Source organism: Ochotona curzoniae, unplaced genomic scaffold (genome assembly GCF_017591425.1).
Source record: "Ochotona curzoniae isolate NIBS_2020 unplaced genomic scaffold, NIBS_Ocur_1.0 scaffold_1852, whole genome shotgun sequence".
Classification (NCBI taxonomy): domain Eukaryota; kingdom Metazoa; phylum Chordata; class Mammalia; order Lagomorpha; family Ochotonidae; genus Ochotona; species Ochotona curzoniae.
This window is the reverse complement of record NW_024467087.1, coordinates 33,151,374-33,173,851: the sequence shown is the minus strand read 5'-3', so window position 1 is coordinate 33,173,851 and position 22,478 is coordinate 33,151,374. Positions and strand designations below refer to the sequence as shown.

Here is a 22,478-nt window from a genome sequence, read left to right as displayed (position 1 = left end):
GTGAGAAAGGTTATGAAAGAGATTTTTTTTTTAATGTAGAGCATTGCTTGTAAGATATTTTATCCTACAGGAGAATGGCTATGATATAATGGAAAGGGAAAGCTAGGACAAAATGCTTAAAGGGTGGGGAAGTCACAGAATATTTTACAGAAATGAATCTTATAAGCTTTATGTGTAATATAATTGGCTATAGTTTTAAATTTATTTTATTTATTTGATAATGATTACAGGGTTGACCAGGGTTGGAAGGATTGATGATCAGGGAAAAGTGGGTGAAATCATTGTTTCCTAATTTTCCATTTCTTCTTGTTTCTGTGGGAAGGAGGGAGTTAAAGGGAGAAGCCACACCCAGTATCAACCCAGGGTCCTGCTATAGTGCATGTTCTGAGGGCTCTGATTAAGTGGTTTGGAGAGTTCTGAAATGCTGTTGATTTCACTGATCCAAGGACGAGGCAACCCTCCCAATATCCATTGGCTGATATCATCAACCTCAAGTCTCCCTTCACCCAGCTTTTTGCTGTCATTTTTTGCTGGAGTAAGTGTCCAATTTGCTCTGTTCTCCTTCCTCTGCGAGAGTACCAAATGGGCTGCCATACTCTACCTGTGCATCAGGGCCTGCTTCTACTATTATACCTTTTTCACTAGCAGGCAGGACCCCTTGGTCTTTACCAAGGCCAGATAACATGAGCCTCACTGGATCTCCCCCCTAGGTGGCCCACGAAGCCAGCATCCACCTCACATGTGGGCCTCAGGCCCCAGGACAGGCGACGCAAGCCTCACTGGATCCCCCACCTCCGGGACACACAAACTTGGCACTCGCCACTCAGGCGGGCCCCAAGACCTAAGCCATATGACCCAAGTCACAGCAGATACCCTACCCTTGGGGCTCATGAACCTGACACCCACCTCATAGGCAGGACCCAGGCCAGGTGACCCGAGCCCCACTAGATCCTCCACCCCTGTGGCTCATGAAGCCAGCATCCACTGACCCCAGGCTGACATGGCTCTCCTTACCTCAGCATCCACTATTGCATTGCCTCAGTGTGAGCAGGCTGGTATTGCAGCCTGACCTGGCCCCTCATGCACCCTGTCCTGGTTCTCAGATCTGCCAGTGGATGTTATGAACTGGCACAGGCAGGTCTGTACCCAGACCTGACCCACATGTATGCCTGCGGGTATTGTAACCCAGTATGGTTACCGTTGCTCCTTGACTTGGTTCTTGTGCTCACCTGCATGGAGTACATCCCTACAAAGGAGTTTCCCAAGCTCCTCTCATATCTCATCCCAGTGGCAGATCTCACACATACCAGTGGGGTCCTTGGCCAGGCTGTCTTTGTCCACCTCTTGTCCTGGCAGGAACAGTGGCCTTACTCAACCAGCCCATACCCTTTCTGGCTATTACTATTGGGTGGACCAGTGAATGCTGGAGTGTATGCCAGTCTGTAGCTCCTCAGACCTAGTCTACATCCATGCTGAGGGTGGCTATAGCCATGTCCAATCTAACCTGCTGCGTTCAGTACAGCTCTTGTGCTCATCAGTAGGAATTTCAGCCCGGATGGGGAGTCCCCTAATCTCCCCAGCCAGGTCTGTTCCCATCCACAGTTCTTCGGCATGCCAGTGGAGATTGCAGTTTAACAAGACCACCCCAATTCTTGAGCCAACCTGCAGGATTTGTATTTCCACAGGGTTGCACTCACAAATCTCCCATAGAATCTACCCCAGGACCTGGTTCTCCCATGTGCTGGTTAGTGTCATGGCCCTGCCTAAAGCGACCTGTCCCCTATTCTGACATTCATTCAGGTCCTGGGATCTAGCCCTGCCAGACAGGCCCCAGCCCTAGTTTTCACATGGACGTGCATGTGGTGGTCAGCAATATTCCATCCTAACAAGCCCAAATCAGGACTCCCATATGGGCTGGTGCATGAGTCTGACCCATACAGGTCTTCCAGTCTCTCCCCCTCTACACCACCAAATCTCATTCTCTCACATATCTGCCAGTACACCGGTCCTATTGTTTGGAATCCCTCAGAAGTCATTTCTCACCCACACACACTGTTGCCTTATCCATGGATGTCCCTAGGCAGTAATTTCACACCCATAAAATCCCAGGACAGCCAACAGACTTTGCCTGGCACTGTTGGCACACTGGCCACCCAAGCCAAGATGGTGCTAGCCACTTTGCAGCAGCTGGCACTTTAAATTCCTGGCTCTAGAGATAGGCTGCGCCTCCCCTACTAGCTAGGGGTGGGGGGTATCCTGATCAGGTATCCAGCCTGAGCTGAGATGGCACCACATAATTGGCTATAATGTTTTAAGTACTGTTATAGTATTGTTTAAATTTTTAGCATTAATATCTAATGTATGCTGACATTAGAATTGATATCTAAACATAAGTAATCTCTAAGTTTGAAATCTGTTAAAAGAAAAAAGAATGAAACATCTCCTTTAGATAGTTTCTGCTTAATTGGTGACTTCATCTATTGTCTAGCCAGCTCCAGTAAGCTCAGGTGACAGAGACAGAGACTAATCCAGAAGTTTGGAATATCCAAGGGAGAAGCTGGCTGGCCTATAACTTCTCAGCCTAGTCTCTGTACAGAGCTGCTTACCAATTTTTCTCTCAAGTTTTTGCTGGGATAGGATACCCTGAGTGCTCTAAAACAAAGCTCATGTCTCTTTCACTAAATTATTTGGGATTTCTCTACTCACCTACTTAAGACTCCAGTTCTCCATTTGTCAAAATACAGCTAGCTAAAATTATAGAACTATTTAATTGCTGGCCCTAGTCCTAGAGTGTATAAAGTTCTGTAAAATCTTATTAAAATGCTATAGATGCTGGGTTATCATAAATCACAACCAGTTTAAATCTTTTGCCATCTACATTATGATTTATGTAAGTCTGTAACAAAATGTTTTCAGTGGTGTGTTTTATGTTCTATATAAATGTCTTCCTCAGACTCAGGGTTTAAATTGGTAAAGTATAATTGTTTAAAACGTTAACACTTGTCTATTCCCTACCTAGATGCAAAATTACTGTAACACTTTCAAAAGTCAAATCATTCAAAAGTCATATTTTACATTAGGAACTACAATTCAGTATGTTTCCTCATTTAAAATTGTCAATGCTAGCCCAGATGCAATCCCAAGGAAGGTTTAAAGTTGGCTTGCATTGACCTGTCCTGTGATGGGTTTATATCCCGATGCTACATGCTAATCTTTCATTGTTTCTGGGCATGCTGATTAATCTGGGTTAGCAATTTTATACAGAAAAATTACATGTGCTCCATTGTGTTTAATGAGTAATCGTTTCAAAATTTGACATTAGATGTTGGTGGGTGGAGTCCAGGTAACTGAGCAGTGGCACAGATGTCTGGCTGGCCCAGGCTTCCTGCTAGGGATCCTAACTCCCCATACACCTCTGCTAGCCAGGGGAAGAGTCATGGCCAGGTGGGCACACCAACCAATGCCAGGCTGTGCCCATTGGCCACCCAGGGACAAACTCTAGAGTCTTGAGAGTATGGGACATCCATGCATAAGGCTACTGTACATGTAGGTGAGAATCCTGAGCAACACCCAATGAAAAGGCCACTGTAGTACCGAATAAGCGAGGGGACTAAGACCCGGTGGTTTGGAGGGGAGAGACCTGAAAATTTTTATGGGTCAGAATGATTCACCAGCCCACATAGAAGTCCTGGGTTGGGCTTGTTAGCATGGATCATGACTGACCAGCATATGCCAGCACACATGCAAAGCTATGGCTGGGGGCCTGTATGGCAGGGCTAGATCCCAACACCTGACAGTAAGTGTCAGATTAGGGGATGGGTCACATTAGACTGGACCATGACCAACCAACATGCAAGAGAGCCAGGTTCAGGGATGGATGCTGTGAAGAATATGTGGGCCAAACCCTCTGGAAATACAAGTCCTGCTGAGAGTTGGGATAGTGATAGGCAGAGCTAGGCATGACTATAAAACTCACTGATGCTCACCAGCACCAGGGCTGGAAACAAGTGGGGCAGATCCAGGCTGTAGCACCTGAATGAGCACCCTAAAACATGCTGTGGGGAAGGTCAGGCAGCAAAAGCTCATACAAAGGACAGGATAGTGTAGGGAATATTGCATAATGGCCAAGCACCCACTTTTGCATGAGTTCTGGGTCTGGGAGTGGTCCGAGTGGGGGAATCTAGGAAACTGCCCCAGTGGGTCATAGCTAGCTCCCACTGATGAGCACATGATCCGGGCCTGGTTGTCAGGCAGGCTGGGAAGAGTAACTTCATCTGTTGACAAGTGTGTGAATTAGTTTTGGAAGGGGACAGACAGTGCAGGGGCAAGCAAACCATAGCCCACTAGCAAGTACAGAAACCAAGATGGAGTGCAGGTCATATCGGGCTGGGATGCCACACCTACCGATTCGCATGAGCCCTGGATGAGAGCAGACAGCAGGGCCAGGTTGCAATATCTGCTAGCAAGAGTAGGGACTGGGGGCTGACTGGGCCAGGCCAGGCTACAGCATCTGAAGGCAAAGGCCAAGACAAGGGAGGGGCTATGCCAAGCTGAATCAGAGCTACCACTGGGCTTACTGGGCTAATTAGAATAGAACGCATGAGATCTGTGGCTTGGATCAGGCCTGGTTGGGGAGATAAGGGCAGACACTGTGTGGGTTGTGGGTTCCACTGAGTGAGTGCAGGGGCCAGAGTGGGTGCAGCGCTCTGGTCTGGATATGGATACAGTCTCCCTCGGCACTAGTGTGGACTCGGACTGGAGCATGCAAGACTGGGCTAGACTCCAGCACCCATTGGAGCTCATGAGAACCAGGAGGTGGGGTTTAGGATGGGCTGGGCTAGGTCTCTGTCCCTTCTGAGCCATGCCTGAGCTGTGTCTGGGTATGGACCACACATGGCTAGACTATAGAACCCAACAATAAGAACCAGAATGGGTGAGTGCTGGTCAGGAAAGGCCACAGTTCCTGCTAGAACAGGAGGTAGATTAAGTAGGTGCGGTCCATGGACCCACCAGTATGCACAAGATCTGACATTGAGATTTTGATGGAGAAACTTGGCAACTCCTCTGTTGGGACACAGTCCCTGTAGGTGAGCACAAGAAACAAGAAAGGGAGCAGTCCAGACCAGGTCAGGTCATGATACCCATGGGCTTACCTTTGGCTCAGGTCTGGGGCAAGCCAGGCTGGGCCAGTTCATATCACCTGCTGGCAAATCTGAGAGCCAGAATGGTGTATGGGTCATGCCAGGTCAGGCCTCAATACCAGCCACTCCACATTAAGACCAGGACTGAGGGCTGGCTGGGCTGACTAGGCTGTAGTCCTCACCAGTGTGAGTTGGAACTGGAGGCACGCTGGGCCAGGCCAGGCCAGGATATAACACCCACTGGCAAATTTCAAGGTGAGGTAGGCCATATCACTCTGGGCTGCAGCATTCAACCAGCACACATGAGGCCTTGGGTTTGAGTGGGCAAACCCAGTAGGAAGGCTTTAGGCAGCTCCCCTGATGGGCCACTATTCCCACTGGTGAGTGTGGGAGCTGGGATTGGGGGAAGACCAGGCTGGGCAGGGCTACAGCCTCTGTTGACCTGCAAGTAAGCTAGATTAGGGACAAGCCAGGCTGAGCAAACTGTACCTATTGGTACATGCATAACCCGGAGAGGGTGAGGGTTGGTTGGGCTCTGCAGCAGCATCAGCTACAGATGCTGGAATGCGGGTGGGGGAAACTCTATCAAGCTAAACTGCAATATCACCTAGAGAATGCAAGATCCAGGAGTGCGATGGACCCATAGGGAAACAGTGGGCACCTCCCTCTTGGGTTGCCACTCCCACTGTTGAGCATGAGAACCATGACTGGGACAGGCATGGCTAGAAAGAGTGGCACCCACCAGCATACATTTGGGCTGGATAGGGGACTGGTTTGGTCGGACTAGACTTCAATGCCCATTGATACATATGACAACTGAATGGGATATGGGATAGACAGGACAAGCCCCTGTACACACTAGCAAGCACAGGAACCAGGACAGGAGGCAGACCTGGTGGAGGTTATTGCAGCTTGCTCTCACTAGGCTTCAGCTTCGATTGGTGTGTGGGGGCTGTGTGGTAGGCAGGATCAAGCTGGACTACAACACCCATTAGTTTACATAGAAGACAGGGCTGGAGTTTCTTTGGGAATCCCCCAAACTGAATCGCTGGACTCAGAATGCCAACCATTGAGGAAAGTGCAGCATCGTCTGACTGTGGAATGCATGTGTCAGAGCTGAGCCTCTTCAGTGGCTTAGATGGAGCAGTAGACAGCATATCCAGAATCACATGGAGGATATGACAGAACACTGCAGCTTGCACAAGACACCTGGTACCATAACTGAGGACAGAGGACAGGACAAATCAATCAAGATTTGGCAGTGAATACCTGGGCAACGGAGACTCTAAGATGGACAATGTCAGTCGGTGGAGTCTGGAGAGATTTCATCATGACTGGAGTGGTAAAATTGGCAATAATACAGAACTGTTGAACTGTGAAAACCACTTGAGCAGGACCCTCACAGCATGCCCACATTAGGGACCCTGAGGTGGTTGGGAGGCTGGGTGTGTCTAGAGAATATCATAATAATGGTCTCATCCAATTTTCTCTAGCCCTTGACTCTTCACATCCGAATTAAATATGTAAAAATTAGCAAAACTAAAATGTCTACAATTAGAAAAAGATTTGAAATTAATAGGAATTAAATTAAGCTTATATAAATCTCAGATTATAAATTTATACATATTTTATAAATATATATTTAATTATGAATTACATATGATAAATAACATAGTATGTATTTTATTGTGTGATAGATATATAATATGCTAAATAGTTATTAATATGTGTTTCATTATAAATGTATATCAAATATATATAAATATAAATAAATTTAGTCAGACCTAAGTAGTCAGTCTAATATTTACTCTAATAAATGTTGAAAATTAACAATTCTTTTACATCTAAGTTCTAAAGCTCAAGTATTCAAATTGGGGTATTCAACTAAACCCCTTACATGTTAGGTTGAAAAAGATTATAACTGTCTTATGCATTGTTAACTAGACTTCAACAAAGAGAAGCCTTCAAGCGCCTGGCAGTGCTTCAGACACCTGATGACTTCTACCTTCAATTAGGAACCTCTTGATTGATTCCTCTGCTTGCTGTTGGCCCTTCAATGCTGCTTTTCAGCATAAGCAGTCAGAGTGGTCATTGTTCCCTGTCCCTAACAGCAGTTAGGGTCCATTCTAGTGGGAAGGGAAAGTAAGGAGTCAGATGCCTGTTAGGGTTTCTGGTTCCTGGCAAAGTTGGCTTTTAATATGTAAAATGTGCTGCTCAGCATTTCTGACCCTTGCAGAAGCACATTCCTCCCTTGAGGGACAGAATCAACATATCAATCAGGGGTTATTAGAGACATCTTAGTCCTGTTAGAGACAATATTAGATGCAGAGAGCAAGCAAGACAAGAAAACTACCAGTGGTTCCAGAGCTGGTTTACAAATTTCCTTTGCTCATCACCCTGCTACTAGACTAGCAGGCCCTTTAATGTTAATATTTTCGGCATTGTTTATATGCCCATGCATTGCTGATTATATTGCTAGCTATGTTAGGAAAAGGGTAGGAGCAGTAAGGCTTAAAAAGCAGGTTACATGCCTCTGAGAGACTAGGATGAATGTGAATCAAGGATTTGATTAGTGCCTAGAAATGGGGGAAACGTAGAGTGGAAAACAAAATGGTGTTAACATGGCTCATTGCTAACTGCAATACTTTTTGCTTTTGTAACTTCTGCTTTGCTTGTTTGGGTATGAAACTGTGTGAGACTGTGAGCTCGTAGGCTGAGCTGCCTATAGACCTTCAGCACAGATAGTTCTCAGCTCCCAGGAATCAAGACCTTAGTCTAGATATCTAATTGGTGGTTCCAAAGCCTAACTTTGGTTATCTTAACTGCCAGACTGAAAAAAAGATGGGTACAGGTTGTCTAGCCACAAGAAGCTGTTGTAAACTGCCCCTATAAAAACCCTATGAATGTGCTATTCAGGCTGCACTCTGGTAAGGGGTGTGGGTCCTGGTCAGTAAATCAGTTGCCTTACATCTCATTGTAATAAACCTTTGTTATGGCTGTCACTGGTGAGTGTAACATTCAGTTTAAGTGGTCCAGTGGATGAAACAAGTGTCCCTGGGATGGGGGGCTTCAGGAGGCTATTCAACCTGTGTGCCACGAAAGACAGACTTCCTTCTGAAGAGTGTGCTGTTGTAAACATATTTGAAAACTATTACTGATAAGCTTTTGTTTAAAAAATTGCTCCTCCTGCCTTTTTTTTTCAAGATTCAATTTTAGTTATTGTAGGACAGAGTGTCAGCCAGAAAGAGAGAAGAAAGAAGAGAGGAGAGAAAGAGGGAGAGAGAGAGATTCTTTTATCTGCTGTTTCATTCCCCCAGGGATTTGCAACAGTTAGGGTTTTGGCTAGGCCAGGCCAAAACAAGGAGGCAGCAACTTCATCTGATGTGTCAGTGGCCAGTGCACAGTACGCAAACCATCTTCACTTGCCTTTTCAGGTGTATTAATAGGGAGCTAGATGGCAAGCAGCACAACTGACACTAAAACTGGTGCTCTGGTAATGGATACCAGAGGCATAAGGAGTGGATTAACCTACTGTATCATAGTCCTGACCCATGGAATGAATTTTTGTGTGCAGTATAAGCGATCTCATTTAATCCTTGTCCCACAATCATATGCCAAATATCCCCTTGGAATGTTTTTGGACACATGCCAAATATCAATTAACAGTAGATATTTGAACATATTTCAAATTGCTTCATTGATTTGCATGTTTGTCAATACCAGCAGCACATTGTTTGATCACTACAGTGTTTGCTGTAGTGATGTGGAAGCAATAGACTAGATGCATGGTGCTCATGATAACACACATGACTACTGACTGATGGTCAATAGTCGAAGTTTGTTAACAGCATCAGACTTTTAAGGACTGAAGGTCACCTAGGTATCAGAGAGGAGGGTTTGAGCAATTTATGTATCAACTGCAGGTGGGAGTTGACTTGAGACTAAGGGAGTCCCCACATCTCTGCTAACAGGGATGCTCCCTTTGATCTGATCTCTAAACCTGAGAACTGGAAAGCTCCTGGCATGTTCATTTCCATATCAACTGCTTCCCAATGTCGTCTCTTTAATCAATTGTTTTCTTACAGATCTAATCAGTTGTCCTACACTGCAGCTTGTCATAAATTTAGAAATGGAAATCTATGAGTCCTACAACTTTGTCATTCTTTCTTGGTAGTTGTAGCTATTCAAGATCTTTACTTTTCCATAAGAATGTTAGGATCAACTGTTTAATTTTTATTATTGTTGTTAATATCATTTTATGATACATTTCCATAGGCCCTGGGATTTTCCTTATCCCCATATTCCCTCCCCTCCACTGAGTTCCCCTATGTGATTACTGTAGTATAGTTCTTCATTAACAGTCATATGGTTAGGATCAACTTTTTTGTGAATGTTTCAGCTAATTTTTCAATTACAGAACTTCTGCTTTGGTAATAATTTCTGTCTATCTGTTGATACTAATTGGTGACACACTACTTCATTATTTCTTACGTGGTTTTCTTGTTCTTATTTATGAATATTTAAAATAGCCATTTTAGAGGCAATGCATAGTGATTATGATGTCTGAGAACCACAAGGATCATTTCTATTTATTCCTTTTTTGTTTTTATTTCAGAATACTTTCAAACTTATGAAACATACCTTCTGAATTAGTACGGAGAATCCCCATATATTCTACATTCAGCTTCCTCTTTAGTTACAATCTAACATTGCTACATTGTATTTGTGACAATTTGTAAACCACACGCAACTTATCCTACTGTTAAGGTCTCATATTAGTATATTTGTATCAATTAGTTAATTATATCCAGATTTAGCTATTTATTTTATCCAAACTCCCTCTAGTCTTCCCACTTCTCCCTCCCAGCATTTGGTAATCAACATTCTGTGTTCAGAATGGGTTTGTTTGCTGTAGTTCCTATGAATGAGGGAAAACATCTGGCATTTGTCTTTCTAATCTGGCTTATTTCACTTAACATGATGTCCCTCTAGTTCCATGCAGTCATTACAAATCACCAAATTCGTTTTCATGGCTGAGTAGTATCCATTTATAAAATATCCATGCATCTAACAATGGACAGCCTGACCAATTCCACATGTTGGCTATTATGAGCAATGCTACAAAAAGATATGCAATGAAGGTGTGGATCATATATGTCTTTAATGCTATATTCCATGTTTTGTATGAATATACAGGAGTGGGATTATTAAATCACCTGGAAATTCTATTTGATTTTTATTATGTATGTACATCACAATGTCTGATCTTGTAACAAATCTTAATACTATAATATAATCCATGCATACTGTGCTATTATACATCACCACCAGTAGTGTCTAGGAGCTCCAACTTTAACATTTCATAGCTACATTTGTTGTTTTGTTGAGATTTCTTTCTCTTTTTTTTACTTTCCATTATGTTTTATATACCAATCCATTGTCAGATGAGTAGTATGCAAATATGGTTTCCATTCTGCCAGAAATTTCTTGAATCTATTTGTTGTATAGAAACTTCTGAATTTGAGATAATCTTGTTTGTCTAGTTTTTGTTTTGTTGCTTGCGACTTTGGATTTCTTATAGGAGAAATAATTGCCTACATCCATGTTTTGAAATGTTTCCACTGTGTTTTCTTCTAGCAATTTGTTAGTTTCATTTCATGCGTTTAAGTCTTTGATCTAGTTTGAGCCCAATTTTACACTTACGAAGTAGGAATAAAATTTAACGTTTTACATATGTATATCCAGTTTGCCAGCACCATTTATTGATGTCTGTCTATTCTATCTCCCAGTTATGTTCTTGGCACCTTTGTCAAAAATTAGTTGGCTGCAAGTGTGTGGATATTTTAGTGCAGTCTATCCTATAACCCATTGATCCGTCTGTGGCTTTCTGTCGATACCATATTATTTTATTTGATCTAGCTCTGTAATTTGCTTTGAAATCAGGTATTGTGATGTATCCAGATGGACGTTTTTGAGTCAGTGCTGCTTTGACTGTTCTGGATCTTCTGAAGTTCTTTTGAATTGTAGGATTGTGTTCTCTAGCTCTGGAATGATCATTGTTACCTTGACAGGTCTGCATGGAATGTATAGATTGATTCACGTACTATGGACACTTTAAAAGTTCATTCACGTGTAAAAGCATACCTTTCCATTTTTGTGTCCTCCATGATTACTTTCATCAGATGTTTAATAATTTTCATTGTATTGATTATTAAAATTATTCTTTATGTTTGGCTTTTTGTAGCTTTTGTCAATGGGGTTGATTCCTCTATTTCTCTTTCGGCAAGATCGATATGGATTTGTAAAAACAGAACAAAACAGAAAAGAAATACTGTTTCTTGTGTTTCAAATTTGCATCCTAAGACTTTATTAAATAAGTGTATCAGTTCTAACAACTTTTTGATGGAGGTTTTAGTTATCACCTTATGTACATCATATTGCTGTCTGAAAACATGGTTCTGTTGACTCCCTCATTTTCAATTTTGGTGCTTTAGCTTTCATTCTCCTCACTAATGTCTCTCACCATTACTTGCAAATACTATGTTGGATAAGAGTGGTGACCATGAGCACTGTCTTTTTTCAGATCTGAGGGGAAATGCTAGCATTTCCTTATGGCATTGGCTATTGGTTTGTTATATACAGCCTTTATCATTTTTTTAAAGATTTATTTATTTTCATTGCTACGTCAGATATACAGAGAGGAGGAGAGATAAAGAGGAAGATCTTCCAAGTGACTGCAATGATCAGAGCTGAGTCAATCTGAAGCCAGGAGCCTGGAGCCTCCTCCACGTCTCCCAGTCAGGTTCAGGGTTCCAAAGCTTTGGGCTGTCCTCCACTGCATTCCCAGGCCACAAGCAGGGAGCTGGATGGGAAGTGGGGCTGCTGGGATTAGAACCAGCGCCCTATGGGATCCCTGCACATTCAAGGTGAGGAGTTTAGCCACTAGGCCATTGCACTGGGCCCAGCCTTTTTCATTTTGAGAATGTGTTCTTTCCATACCTCATTTGTTGACGTTTTCTAATAAAGTGTTGTTGAATCTTATCAAATACGGTCTCTGCATACATTAAGATGATCACATGGTTTTATTCTTCATTCTGTTAGTGTGACAAATCATATTTTTTGATTTGTGATCCCTGAATCACACTTGTATACATGGGGCAAATTCCACTTTATTGAAATATACCATCTATATTATGTAGTGTTGTATTTTCCTTGATAATATTTTGTTGATAACGTTTGCATCTACATTCATTGGCCTACAGTTTCCACTTTGTGTTGTGTCTCTGCTTGGTTTTGGTGTCAGCATAAAATTATAGAATGTGTCAGAGTTCCATCCCCTTCAATGTTTTGAAATAGTGTGAAAAGTTCTACAGTTAATTTCTTTTTAAGTATCTTACAGGATTTGGTAGTAAAGCTATCAGATCCTCAACTTTTCATTAATGGGAGACTTGTAATAAGTATTTTAATCTCATTGCTTTTTACAGGTCAATTTAGATTTTCTTCTACCTTCCTGATTTAATATTGGTAGGTTATGTGTATGTAAGGATTCATCCATTTCTCAGAGGTTTTCCAATTTATTAGCATATAATAATTGATAACAGCTTATTACAATAGTTTTTATTTATGTGACATCAACTGCAATTTTCCAATCTCTAAGTATATTTATTTAAGTTTTCTCTCTTTTCTTTCTTTGTCAATATGGTGGGAGGTTCGTTTATTTCAGCTTTTCAAAAATGCGTTTTCCTGTTCCAGATCTTTAGTACATTTTTTATTTAATTTATTTCTTCTCTGATCCTTATTACTTCTCACATTTTGCTAATATGCTTTTTTGTTGTTTTTATATGTCCTCATGATGCATTATTGCTTTACATTATTTGGGGGCTATTTCTTTTTTTAATGTAAGCACTTACTGCTATAAACTTTTTTCTTAATGCTTCTTTTGCTGTATCCTATAGATTTTGATATATTTTATCCTCATTGTCATTTGTTTCAATATTTTTTATTTCCTCTGTACTTTCTTCAATGACCCATTAGTTATTCACTAGCATGTTGTTAATAGTGGGAGAGTTAAGTGACATAAAAATTAGCCTTTGAGTTGGACTTCCCAGAAGTTGCCAGATACATCAAAGCAAATGATCACAATCATGTTAGAAAAAAAAATTAAAAGTTCCATTCTTCTCCCTCTGTTACCAACATCTATACCTGGTAGAGTCAGCTTATTTTCTTCAAGGTCAGCTTTGAAGTAGAGAATAAGAGATGAAGACCATTATATAGTTCACAAATCTGCCATCCTGAGCAGATTAAACTAGGCTTTGTTTTTGTTTTTATTTCTTGATTAAGCATTTGCTTGTTTATGCAAACTCTTAGTTAGCTTCTGGAATTGAGAATGATTAATGATGATGAGTTTTGCCAGTTTATTAGTTTATTCTGTGTAGAAACAGACTTTCAGCATTCTCTAATCTGCAGTTTAACTCTAACTGAGCAATTTGAATTAGCCTTTTTGCTTCAGGACTTTTTGAGCCTGATTTCCTTCTGTTTTGAATCCAGCAGTAATTGGCATTTTAAAATGTCACCTGCAAGGCCATGCTTACAGATTTGCATTCCTACAAAAGTTATATGTTAAAGTTTTAAGCTCAAGTGTGACTGTATTTGGGAACAGATATTTTAGAACACAAAGTTAAATGAGGTAGCAATTATGGATTTCTAATCTTACAGGATTAGTGAAGCAAAGGGGGTATATATTACTTTCTGCAAATTGCACACACACACAGGGGAAAGGTCATGTGATAAGCTGGATATCAGACAAAAGACCTACTAAGTCTTAATCTCTAGAAGAATAGATCAGATAATAGTATGTTGGTAGTGTGTATAGGTTGTTACTTGGTTCATTTAACAAGGTGTTGAAAGAAAGAGATGCCCACAGACCAGAATTACCTATCTTGAGATTTACAACACAAAGAGATAATCTCACAATTGGTGGTTATATCAGTGTGCTCAGGAGTTGCTTTGAGTAGCAAAAATTTACTCTTTCACAGTTATAGACAATCAAAGTCCCAGAACAGTTTCTGGTAGAGTTAATTTCTGATTAGGACTCTTCCTGGCAAATTGCTCCATACATGGTAACTTAAAACAAAATAAATGTATTTTATTAAAGTTCTAGAAGCTAGAAATCCTAAATAGACTTTATTGTTCATTATCAAATATGTATTGTTTCATAATAAATGTTGATGTATTCTTTGACTATTGTTCGTGAAAAATTTTAGTTATCAGGCCAGCTCACCACCCTGCCAGAAGACCAGGGGGGACCATGGGTGATGGCAAGCATGGGTGCTGTGGATTGCCTTGGGAAGGAGCTTAGGGATGTGTGGAAAGGGGGGACTGATGAGAGAGTTTGTTACAGGTGAGGAATGATTTCTGGGAGACTTCCACAGACCGGGCCACGACATTCATAGGTAAACAAGGGGGCTGAGACCAGGTGGTTTGGAAGGGGAAATTGGAGGACTGGTCTGGGTCAGACCAAGATACCTGCACACATGAGAGACCTGAACTGGGCTATTTGGCATTGACCACCATCAACCACCACCCTACAGGTGCACATGAAGGGTAGGGCTGGGGGGCTACCTGGCAGGGCTAGACCATCGTACCTACCAGTGAGTGTGAGGGCAGGGAATGGGCCACATTAGGCTAGAGGGCTCAGGTTCAGGGCAGGGGGGATTTGTGGGTTCACACTTGTGGGACTGCAATACTCACTGGTTTGTACAAGAGATAGGGGTATTGATGGGCCAAGCTAGATATGATCACAGCACTAATTGACACTAATGGGAATTTGGGAGCAGGCCAGGCTGACCCAGGCTGCAGCACTCGTAGGTACACCCAATAATTGGGTGTGGGGTGGGTCAGGTCACAGCATCCACCAGCACACACAAAGGCTGAGATGGGGGTGGAGGGGGTAGACTATGCTGCATAGGGGTCTAGCACCCACTGACATGCATGAGATTCGTGTCTGCAAGTGAGTTTGGTGGGAGGACTTGGGGAATTTCTCTACTAGACTGTAGCTCCTGCTGGTGAGCACAAGAATTGGGGCTGGATGTGGGCCACACCTGGAAAGGCTGTCCTACTTGTTGGTAGGAGTATGGGCTGGCTTGTGGAGTGGACCAGGCAGCCAGGCCAAGCTGTAGCACACTGGCACAATGTTCAGGAACCAGAACAGGGTGTGAACCATGCCAGACTAGGCTGCTGCACAGTCTGGCTCACACAAGAGCCAGGGATGGGAACAAGCTGGGCGGGGATAGGCTGCAGCATTTGATGGTAAAGGCCAAGATAGGGGGATGGTCATGCAGGGTTGGGTCAGAGCAACCGCTGGTATATATACACGTCCATGGCTGGAATTGGGCCTGGCAGGGGAGCTAAGGGGACTCCCTTACTGGGCCACTGCTCCTACTGGTGAGGACAAGTACTGGAACTGGAAATAGACCAGGCTGAACATGGCTGCAGCATCCCTCAGTAGATGTGTGGGCTGGGCCTGGTGGTGTGCCAGACTGGGATAGGCTCCAGCACTTGTTGGTGGTTCCAAGAGCCAGAGTGGGTGTGGGGCCAGTCCAGCAAGGCCTCAGTACCCACTGGTGAAAGCCAATACTGGAGACAGGCCAAGTAAGGCAAGGTCAAGCAGCCACTGGTGCTCTCAAGATCTGCCACTAGGGGATGGTCTGATAGAGGACCTTGGGGAACTCCTCTGTCAGGATATAATCCTCTCTAATGAGTCCAAGAACTGAGGCTGGGGACAGCACAGACTGAGTCGGGTTATAGTATACCTCAGTATACATTGTGGTTCTGGTGTGGAGGTGGGCATCTGAACCAATTCACTGTACCTGCTGTCAGGTGTGAGAGCCAGGACGTGGTGCAGGACAGGCCATCTTAGGGCACAATACCCACCAATTCACATTAGATCTTGGACTGGGGGCTGATCAGGCTGGGCTAGGCTGCAGCACCCATGAGCATGAGCTGGGACTGCAGGCCTGGTTGAGTCAGGGTGAAGCGCCTGCTGGCAAATGCCGAGGTGAGACAGACCATGCCAGACCAGGCTACAGCACCTACCAGCACACACAAGACCCTGGGCTGGGACCAAGCCTGGTGGTGAGGGGGCTGCTGCAAGAGGAGCTCCCCTGCTGGGCCACTGCTCCCACTCTAAGTATGAGAGCTGGGACCTGGGGCAGACCAGGCGGGGCAAGGCTGCAGCAACTGTCAGCTTGCATGTGTTCTGGGTTTGGGGAGGGCTGGTCTAGGCCAGGCCACTGCATCCGCAGGCACATGCAAGAGCCATGATAAGTTCAGGCTGACTGGATTCTGCGACAGTATCCACTGACAAAGGTGGGACTGAGTGCAAGTTATGTTAAATTGGACTGCTATACCCCCAGGAAAGTACAATATCCAGGTTGAGAGTGGGCTTAGTAGGGAAACTGCACATTACTCTGCTGTACTGCAGCACACACTGGTGAACAAGAGAGCCAGGACTGGGGGTGAGCCTGGCTAGGCAAGACAGCAGCACCAATTGGCATACATGTAAGCTGGGTTGTTGGGTGGTATGGCCTGAGCTAAGCCACAGCACCCATAGGTGTATATGAGAGCAAGATGGGATGTGAAACAGATCAGACTAGTCTGCTACACATATTGGCATGCACAGGAACCAGGGCTAGAGGTGGGCCTGGTGGGGGTTATTGAGGATCACCCCAATTAAGCTGCAGTTCCTGCCGGTGTGCATGAGGGCTGAGTTTGTGGTAGCATGGGTTGGGCTGGCCCATAACACCTGTTGGTTTGTGTAGGACATGGGGCTGAGGACAGAAATGACCAGGTAACTTCAGTCAACAGTGTATGCATAGATTGATGCAGGTGATAGACTGAACTGGACCTCTTGTGATTCTATGTGAATCTGAAGGACATTTTTTCCTAGATCTAGGAAGCATGACCTTGGTGTTTTCCTTTGGATTGCATTGAATCTGTAAGCTGCTTTAGGTAGTACAGATGTTTTGGTATATTTATTCTCCCAATCCCTGAACATGGAAGCTTTTTCCACTTTTGTGTCTTCCTAATATTTTCTAATTTTCATAGTAGATGTAATTTACATCCTTGGTTAAATTTATTCAAAGATATTTAAATGACTTTGTAGCTGTTATGAATGGGACTAATGTTAAAAGATTTTATTCAGCTGTGATATTATTAGTATATAATGCTGTTATAACATTATAATTGTAACAGTGTAGTGATATAGTTAGTGTTAATGTAATATTGTTAGTGTATAAATGCTATTAATTTTTGTGTATTGCAACTTTGGCAAGCTCTCTTATGAGTTCCATTTATCTCTTATTGGAGTTTTTTGGATCCTTTGTTATAGGATTATATCATCTACAAACAGGGATAATTTAACTTCCTACTTTTCTATTTGTATCTATTTGATTTTATTTTCTAGTCTAATGGCTCTGGCTAAAACTTAACAGAACCTTATTGAATAGTAATGGCAACAGTGGGTGCCCTTGTCTGGTTCTGGATAGAAAAGGTTATTTGTGGTTCTGGCACAACAGCTCAGTGGCTAAATCCTCACCTTGAATGTGCCAGGATCTCATATGGGAACCAGTTCATGTCCCAGCTGCTCCACTTCCCATACCATTTCCTGTTTGTGGCCAAGAAAAGAAGCAGAGGATGCCACAAAGTCTTGGGACCCTGCATCCATGGGGAGACCTGGAAGAGGCTCTGGCTCCTGGCTTTGTATCAACTCAGCTCTGTCTGTTGCAGCCACTTGGGGAGTGAATCAGCTGACAGAAGGTCTTTCCCTGTCTCTCCTTCTCTCTGCAAATCTGCCTTTCTAATAAAAAAAAGTGAGTCTTAAATAAATAAAGCACTATTTGTGATGAGTCATGATAGTTATTACATTTAAGGGGGTTAGTAAGCATAAGGTCGAATGAAAAGGGTTTCCTGGGGTGGGGTGTATGAATTTTGGGTCTGGGTACTGATTGAATGATTTTAAGCCCTATTTCAAAAATTCTTTCAACACTTGCAAGTTTTATACATTATATATGTGTGACAAAGCAAATAAAATCTTAAAAATTAAGATAATGCAAAGCAAAACAAAGGATCACTTTAGTGCAAGTACACAGCCCCTCTTCCAAGGATTTGGTTTTAGTTAGTCTGCCATAGGTCTCATTACCATCACATCACTTTTTGCAATTTAACTGAATTAACTCTCCCTCAGCATTGACTTTTTTCTAATTTCAGCCCATTTTTTCCCTTAAATTATGTACTATTTCCTCACTGGAGTTTATAATGTTAATCACATGCTTGGAATATTTAATGCCAACAGCTTATTCTTGCTGATGATTGTATTTCTACTTTAAGATGCATTGTCACACAGAAGGCCTTATTCTCAAGATTAAATTTTCATGTGATTCTTCTATGTGTTTTATTTTCTATTATTATTTCAAAAGTCTCTCCCCTAGGGCCTGAAGCTCCAGCCTCCTCTATGGTCACAGGCTGCTAGACTTCAAATCCACCTTCCTTCTTAGTACCTAGGAAAGCTGAAGAGAATGGCCCAAGTCCTTGGGTCCCTGCACCCATATGGGAGTCCCAGAAAAAGCTTCTGGTTCGTGTCTCCTGGCTTCAGATTGGCTCAGCTTCAGTTGTTATGGCCATCTGGGGGCGGGGGGGGGGGGGTGAACCAGTAGGTGGAATATCCTCCTCTCTGTCTCTCCATCTCTGTGTCTTTCAAATAAAGACAAATAACTCTTAGGTCCAGCATGGTAGTGTTGCAAACTAAACCTCTGCTCTGTGGCACTGGTATCCCATATGGATGCTGGTTCTAGCACCAGCTGCTTCACTTCCCATCCAGCTCCCTGCTTGTGGCCTGGAAAAGCAGCAGAGGGTGGTTTAAGTTCTTGGGACCCTGAACCCACACAGGAGACCCAGAAGACACTCCTGGCTCCCAACTTTGGATCAGCTCAGCTCTGGCCATTGTGGTCATTTGGGGAATGAACCAATAGATAGAAAACATTCTTTCTGTATCTCACCTCTCTCTCTCTATATATATATATGTGTGTGTGTGTGTGTGTGTGTCTATATATAAATATATCTAGATATATATATTTATGTATCTCTATAAATATATATATATATATAGAGAGAGAGAGAGAGGAGAGGAGAAAGAAACAAAGAAAAAACCTTTCAAGCAAATAAATACACAAATCTTTTTTAAAAAAGAAAAGAAAAATCTTTAAAATCTCATCATTCATCATTTCATAATTTATGCTTTTCAAGCTTCTGAATTTTCCACTTTACATTTGAGTCTCTATTTCATTGGGAAGTTATTACATTATATGGGAAGATGTAGGGCTCTAATAATATTTTGCCACATAGTAACTTCCACTGCCAGTATAGATTTAATCAACATTTCCCCATGTATTTGCTATTTCAGCTTTATCATGTATCAAATTCCCATTTATGTTGATGTATGCTTTGAAATTTCCATATATATTTGTATCTCTTTTATAGGAAGATTAGGTCTTGATTGAAACAGGCCAAAACAACTTTAAAAGCCTATGTATTCTCACAGTGGTGTGCAAAGGTGTACAAGAGACATATCCAGTATGCTCATGGCAGGTGGTAAACCGCAAAGGAGTCTGCACTCAGCTCTGCCCTCAGTGTCATACATGCTTACAGACAACAGGGTCAGACAACAAAGGAGTGACATAGCAGAACTGTATCAACTTCTGGGCTTGCCAGTTGCCATGATAGCAAAGAGCCTGCCTCGCTTCATTTTTCCAACACTGTACTTCTTCAAGGCTCCCCATCTCACAATCAACATGTATGTTATCTTCCAGTAGGATAGTGTGTGAATGTGAACGGAATCTAAAAGATGGTACCCAAAATCCACAAGAAAAATACAGGCTACAGCAAGAAACCATAAGTGAATATGCACATAATATTAAATGAAGATAATTCAGACCATCCCAGACAAAGTACCCCAATCATGAACAGTTCAAAATTTTAAATTTAATTAGTCTTTAGTAGATTCAATGTGATTTGTAGCTACAATTCTAAGAACATAATGACATTCCCATCCTCCCTATCTTCCTTGTCTCTTTCTCTCTTCCCCACTGTTTTTTCTTTTATTTTGCTTTTGTTTCGTTTTGTTTTACATTTTCAAGATAACATATATAGGAAGAAGCATATGTAAGAGAGACCATACAGTATTTCTCTTTGCAGATCTGGCTTATTTCACTCAACTTGATGTCCTCCAGTTGAGTCCATTTTGCTGCAAATGGATATGATGGACACCTTGCTTGATTCCAAATTTAGTTTATTGTGAGCAATACTGCTGCAAACATGGCAGTGCGGGTATCTCTCTGATTCTTTGTGTTCAAGTCTTCTGCGTACATACTCAGTAGTCACATAGCTAGATCATATGGCAACTCTATTTCAAGATTTCAAAAAAAAATCTCCACACTGTTTTTCCACAGTGTCCGCACAAATTTATATAGGTCTTTGATCCGTATTATGTTGATTGTTGTATATGGTGAGAATGTGGATATAATTTTATTCTACATCCATACATCCAATTTGTAAGCACCACTTTTTGACAAAATTATCCTTACCCCACTGTATGGTTTGAACACTTTAGTCAAAAATCAGTTGACTGTATGTGTTTGGATTAATTTCTGGGCTCTCTATTCTGTTCCATTGATCTATGTATATATCTATATGCCAATATTATGCTGTTTAAATTACTACAGCTTTACAATATGCTTTTTTGAAGTGAAGTATTGTGATGCCTCTAGCTTGAGTTTTTTTTTTTTCTTTTCAAAATCTCTTTGGCTATTCTGGGTCACAAAACTGCTCCCAAACTAGGATTTTCAATGTATTGTGCCAGGTGTTGTCTATAATGTGTCAGCAGAATTCCATCCTTCCAAACAGGTCCAGTTTTGGTAGAGGCTATGATCACCTAGAAAGAAATTTCAGATGTAGAACTGATAGATAACTCAGTGCACACCCAATAAACCAATCAGTTGGTGCCCATTGCAAAAGTGTGTTCCCACTCTACCAGGTTAATTGCCATCACCAGACTAGGAGCAATAAGACAAAGAAGTTAGTGGCACCAACAATGACAAACACTGGCTATTGGATAATGTATAAGCAAGGGATTTATCTTAAGGTAGCACTACATCTGCCACAAAGGATTGCCCTAGCTTTTTATATGAGGTTCTTTTGGATATAGCTTTTTCTAGGTACTCATCTACACACAGGGATACTGGAGAGAGTAGTATTAGCAATAATGCTAAGGCAAATGTACCCTCGAACATGGTAATGGCCCTTTCCTTACATGGGTATTGTACCTTAGCCACAGGGTGGAAAGTGGCCATCACCCACGGTGTCACCTGCAAGTCATGTTATATTCCTGTTCCTCATTCTGACAGCAAGGCAAATCAGGCCTGGCTGATTTTTGGTATCATGTCTTTTTTCATATCATGTCTAGGAGGCATGTTCCCCTCACTCAATGGCCATGGGAGCAGATAGCAAACTTTGTCTTCCAAAACCTGATTTCAATAGGAGGTTACTGTTTTGTACCCACAGTGGAATGCAGTAAAGCCTCCGCAGTGTCTACTGTTCTCGCTTGGGGCTATTCATTCAATAACTGCTAACACAATCTACAGTCTCTTGATCCATCCCACCAAGAAGTTTGAGTTGGCTTGCTCCTGGAGGTCTTGTTTTGATAGGCCATTATATTACTCTCTCATTGTAGTGAGTACTTGGGGATGATATGGAGCATATAAATTCCAGTCAATACCTCAGTGGTACTTTTCTCAGTTCTCCACTCTGGAGCCTGTAAAATGAGTTCCCCAGTCATTCTCAGTAACTTTTGGTCTTTCAAACACAGCATATAGTCTAGCCAAGGCATGCAACATTTCCCACTGGTCAGGCTACCTGAAAAGAGTAGCAAAAAGAAGTCCTGTAGTAGGGTCTACCAAGGTAACAGCATACCCACATCCATCAGACTGAGGCAAAGATCCAATAAAGTCTATTTGCCACCTTTCAAGGGATGCCCACCCACACATCAAAGTTGCAGTGGCTAGTGGCATTCACTGTGGGAGAGGGGATGTTCTTGCTAGCAGCAGAGTTTGTGCAAGTTCTAGAACTACTTGGTTATTTACAAGCAGGTCCCAAGCTTTTACTGTAGGCCACATCATTTTTTTGTTCTGTGTGTAAGCAGTCACTAAAGTAACCATTGGACAGTATCCTTTTCTGGGACCTTCCCAACCATAATACCTTACCTAAGGTATCAGCCTCATCATTACC

The 22,478-nt window shown here is 42.4% G+C and overlaps 1 long non-coding RNA gene across 1 annotated transcript; it reads left to right on the top strand.

Annotated features, from left to right (window-relative positions):
• The first annotated feature begins 1,709 nt into the window (after nt 1-1,709).
• Nucleotides 1,710-22,258, top strand: LOC121169181. The gene is made up of 4 exons (XR_005885823.1): nt 1,710-1,839; nt 13,451-13,455; nt 20,014-20,022; nt 22,249-22,258. It is a non-coding gene; the product is annotated as an uncharacterized LOC121169181 (long non-coding RNA).
• The last annotated feature ends 220 nt before the right edge of the window (nt 22,259-22,478 follow it).